The sequence below is a fragment of the Tupaia chinensis genome, unplaced genomic scaffold (genome assembly GCF_000334495.1).
Source record: "Tupaia chinensis unplaced genomic scaffold, TupChi_1.0 Scaffold000174_1, whole genome shotgun sequence".
Classification (NCBI taxonomy): domain Eukaryota; kingdom Metazoa; phylum Chordata; class Mammalia; order Scandentia; family Tupaiidae; genus Tupaia; species Tupaia belangeri.
This window is the reverse complement of record NW_006159649.1, coordinates 95,612-100,962: the sequence shown is the minus strand read 5'-3', so window position 1 is coordinate 100,962 and position 5,351 is coordinate 95,612. Positions and strand designations below refer to the sequence as shown.

The window sequence follows — 5,351 nt, the reverse complement described above, 5'->3', positions numbered from 1 at the left end:
TAATAGCAATTGTATACTTTATGTAACAAAATAATATTTGAAATTTATATCAAAACAATTATTTTTTAAAAAGAGATCTTTTGTTAGAGAGCATGTGTGCTTGCCAGAGAGATAGAGAAACAGAAAGTGAGAAATCAACCCCTGGGGGGGATGGTCATGTTACTATCCCTTTTCCTCCATTCTCTCGAGGTTCTGGGCACACATGCACACATGCCTGGCATGAGTCTCAAGCCACTGGTTCTGGACTCGAACCATGGCTGACTATGTAGAAATCCAGCAACATAAGCATTACACCATCTGCTGATCCCAAAACAATTTGTTTTTAAAAATAAGAATGAAGTATTAATAAAAATATTCATGAGCTAAGATCATTTGCTCTTTGATCTATGGAAATGTCAGAAGCCCTTCTTTTCTTTTTATGTTTGCTAAGATCCTCAGCAAATCCTTCTTTTCTTTCTTTCTTTCTTTCTTTTTTTTTTTTTTTTTTTTTTTTTAACTGTAAGGTGTGTGTACTCACCAGGGAGAAAGAGGGGAGAGAGAGAGAAAGGGAATGTGAGGAAAAGCGATAACACCCCTCAGGATGGATGGCCACTCTACAGTCCTCCTCCAATCCTCTGGATTTGGGGCACACATGCGCCTCTGCCTGGTGTGTCTTTTTTCCAGCCCTTGAGTCTGGGTCTCTAACTGTGGGAGTTGGCAATGTGGGATCCACAACTATACTACCTGCTGGCCATCTTCACATAATGTTCTACACTGTTTACGTGAGTCGCTGAATGCCTATGATTTTACATTTTCTAAACTCCTGTAGATTTCCCAATATTAAAATTAGACTTCTATTAAATAAATATATTAAATATAACTATTATATATTTTTACTAGGAGACTTTCAGAAAGTAGTATAAGTGTCTTTATTTTTCCCCCTTTTTCCAAATATAAAAGTCAGTGTAGTATGTATTTGGTAGAAATATAGAGCAATGGAAAATATAATGATATAAATAAATTCATAGACTTTTTAAAAATAATCATTTATTTAATTTTATTTATTCATTAATTTATTTTAATTTGATGAAAGAGAGACAGAAAGAGAGGGGGAAAGTGAGAAAACAAGTTACCATGTCTGGGACTCAAACTGTGGTCACTCATATGGGAGTATCCAGCCCCTGAACTACCACACACCTGCTGGTCCCCAATTCATATGAATTTTATTTGAAATATTATTTTGTTTCTAAGCACGAATCCTTGTGAGAATAAAGCAAGTTATTGCACATTACTTAACACACGGTAAGTAACCATTTGTGTTAATTGTGCATCAATGTTATCCTGAGTATTTCCACTTGATATCCAAGACTCAACACAATATAAACCCTGGAAAAAAATTTAGACTTTTTAATTATATAGCTTTTCACAATTTTTTTAAAGAGACGTTTTTGCCTTAGGGCAAAAAATCAAAATAACAAAATTTAAGTATAGAAAAATCACGTTTTGCACAATAAAGACCACAGAAGACTCAGGTTGTGATAGCAGTCCATCTAACTAGATTCCCAGATCCATCGTGAATCATAAGTGGTGCTCGGACAAGTGTGTACTTGCCAGGGAGAGAGAGAGACAGACACGGTGAAAGGGAAAGTGAGAAATCATGTCCCAGAGGTAAATGGGCATGCTGCAATCTCTTCTCCTTCATTCTTCTCCTGGGATCTTCCGCATGTAAGCACACACGTGCAACATGATTTTCAAGCCACTGTGTTGGACTTGGACTTGATTGGCCATGCGGGAGTCCAGCAACAAAACCACTATGTCATCTGCTTTTCACAAATTTTAACCTGGTTTAATAATTGAGAAGTTATAAATTATACTAGACCCAGTTGATTCTGGTCTTGGAAACATTTCCAACAAACTACTTTTTTTTTTTATTATCCTGAAGTCAAGAGAAGCAATTTTGTTCATAAAAATAGAAATGATACATATGACTACAGAATTGTTGGAATCTCTGGCAGCCAAGTCAAGATGATGCAGACATTTTTTTTTTTTTCTTTTGAGAGTTTGTACTTGTACTTCAGGGCAAAAAGAAATCCAAAAACTCACTAGAAAGATGGTATAACTAGTTTTTAAAAGTGGAGATGAAGGGAAAAAAAATCTTTATAGCTGAATAGAGAAATTTTTCATGAAATTTAAGAGAGTCTTCCTTTTCTTAGATGTGCTTTCTTTCCTAGGGTAAGATAATTTTTGTAAGTTTTGCATTTTGTTTTTGCCACTGGATCAGCTTTACCAATATCACTGTACAAGAAATCAAGAAATCTGATATAGCAAACAATACCATCAAAATAACCTTCCATGTTATCCTTGCTGTCTTTCAACTTTCATGGAATTCAAAATATAGCAGAAATTGGGAAAAAATTTATAGACATTTTAATCATGGCTAGATCTCAAAAATTTAAATTATATTGGGGAACAGCATGTGGCGTGGTGGTTAAGGCACTGAACATTCCCATATGGTCGACCACGGTTCAAGTCCCAGACCTGGTGGCTTGCTTTCTCAATTTCCTCTCTCTCTCTCTATGTGTAACTCTCTGGTCAAATTAAAATATATGAATGAATAAGTAAATAATTCTTCTAAAAATGTAAATTATGTTTTAATAAAATGCATCTGTTTTATATTAATAAGACAAAAACAATCCTCTAACTTGCGTTTTTTTAGTTAATACATCTTTTTTTTTTTTTTTTTACTAAAAGGCAAAACCACCCTACAACCCCTCCAAAGAGACTTCAAAAACAAGTTTAAATAACAGGATAGTGGAGGAAAAAAGAAAAAGAAAATGATTTTTAGATGGAAAACTCATAAACAGAGGCTCTAGTCAGTCATCAAATGTAATTTTTTCCCCCTGAAACATAGCAATTTTAGACTGCTGCTCTTTCTGCCTCTTGTTTGCTTCCCATGAAGGATGAAGGGGCAGCTCCAAGGTGGCTTTGGATTTTCAAGTCATCTTTGTGCGCTCCTGCTAAATCCATTCTTCATCTAGGTTCATTTTGTGGAAAATCCAGAGCTTTGTTTTTCAGAGCTTGTTCTCTGTGATCTCTTCTAGAGCTTGGAGACCCATCTAAGGAGTGGAAAAACACTGATTCTAACTTCCTGGCTTCCGTTGTTGACTTGCTTTTGTCATTTCTTGTATCCCAAAGGGCTCTGTGTGTCTCTTCTTTGGGTAATACTTTCTGGAGGGCTTTTTGTTCCTTAGCTGCAAAATGGTCACTGCTTTCCTTCTTTTGTGTCCATCTGACTTTTCCAATCCTCAGACATGGAAGACTGCTTGTAAAACCTTTCTTCTGTGCTGTCATCAAAATACTCTTTCTCTTCGTGTGTTTCTTCACCGTCACTGTTATCGTCAAACGAGCTACAAGACTCCCTTTTCTTTTGGTCTGACTTAATGTTTTCATTTTGGCATTAGAAGGTGTTTCAGGTCGTTTTGGGGACTTAGAGGGCACTACAGAATCCTTTTCTGAAGACTCTGATGGAGAATGGGGTCCACGTGCCATCTTGGCCACTTTTTCTTTTGGACTTTACTGGTTTCTTTGCCAGTACTTTGACTTCTTTCATTTTGTGGTCACTGACAACAGCTCCTTCATGCTGGAATTTACTTGCTCCATCACCTGAACACAAAGCAGCCTTAGGACGATTTTCTTCTGAAGTCTTCTTTAATGACTCAACTTCAGAAGCATTTTGCCTTGCATCTTTAAAGGCTTGGACAGCAGCTTTTAGTACCTTGCATCTTTAATGACTTGGACAGCAGCTTTTAGTGCATCTGGTTTTTTTTCTTTAGACGAGGATGTGTGGCTAGTCTGGCAATTGCTCTTTCAGTTGCGGTAGAATCTGGCTTTTTACAAATTTCTTCAAAGTTGATGTTACCACCAAGAGCAGATTTAGTTACAACATCAGGTTTTAATTCCTTCATAGCATGGATTTCTTAAAGCAATCGAGTCTGTCATTGGTTTTTTAACAGTACATCTTCAGTACCCTTTTTTGACTTCAGTCTCTGGACACTTCTGACAAGTTTTTGGATAACCAAAACCTGGATTATCTTCATTTCTTTTCTCATCTTCACAACCTCGTTATTGAGATTCAGAGGGACCGGCCGAGCCATGGCAGGTGGAGAAAGATCCCCTAGGGCCAGCACGTGAACCCCGTAGGCCTGACTGCCTATTTAATACATCTTATAAGATTTTGACCATATTTTTATTTAATGCATTTAATCATACTTTGCATTCTATGCATGGCGTTCTAGGCTACAACCATTAGTAATCAAAATAAAAAATATTTGACCCAAGCTGGCAACACACAATACTACATTTTAGAAAAATGTAATGTTTGGTTAATTCATAAATTATTTCTAAATATGATGTATTACTAAAAATAATTTGAAGAATTGTATTTTTCATCTTGATTTTTCTTCCAGATATACAATATTGTCATAAATTTAATTTCTCATGTTTTTTCTTAAAAAAAAATTATTCCACACAAAACATTATATAAGATTAGATATCTTTTTCATTGTCATGTGACTCAAATTTGTGACAAATAAAATTAGAATCACGAGAAGAATTCTGAGAAAGTAAAGATGTAGGGACCAGCAGTTGGTGTAATGGCTATGTCGCTGGACTCCCACGTAGTCGACCGCTGTTCGAGTCTCGGACCCAGTGCCTTAAACTCACGCCGGGTGCGTGTGCGTGTGTGCCCAAGATCCCAAGAGGAGAATGGAGGAGAAGGGATTGTGGTGTGGCCGTCCCCCCTGGGGGGGGGACTTCTCGTTTTCTTTCTCTCTGTCTCTGTCTGGCAAGCGCAAGCGTCCTATAGTGAAAAACCTCCCCCCCCCAAAAAAAAGAAAGAAAGTAAAGATATATTTGACCTCCTGTATACATATATTTCTACTTATACTCACATACAAATTTAGGAACAACATCTGTTTGCAAATATTTTGTAGAACAGCTGTGCAGTTGAAAGTATCTTAAATTTATCTGTGTAAAAAATTAGCAGAACTCACCTATATATAACAAAATTAATTTTTTCCCAATGACTTTAAATCTTGATATTTTTTAAGGGAAATATAGACAGAGAAATTCCATCCACACAAACTAACAAAATTTGAAGTATAGAAAAATCATATTTTACACAAAGACCATAGAGGACACAGGCTGTCATGGTAGTCCATCTAACTAGATTTCCAGCTCCATCCTGACTCAGAAGTGGTAGTGGAACACGTTTCCTTCAGGTGTACTTGCTATGATGAGTGGCCAGTGGCTCCCTTAAGACGACAAGGTATAACTTCCTCAGAGCAACTTTAGAAAAAATACTAGTACTTGAC

The 5,351-nt window shown here is 36.5% G+C and overlaps 1 pseudogene; it reads right to left on the bottom strand.

The window, feature by feature from the left end:
• Nucleotides 1–2,852: 2,852 nt before the first annotated feature.
• On the bottom strand, nt 2,853–4,133 carry LOC102483458 (serum response factor-binding protein 1-like; annotated as a pseudogene).
• Between the last annotated feature and the right edge of the window lie 1,218 nt (nt 4,134–5,351).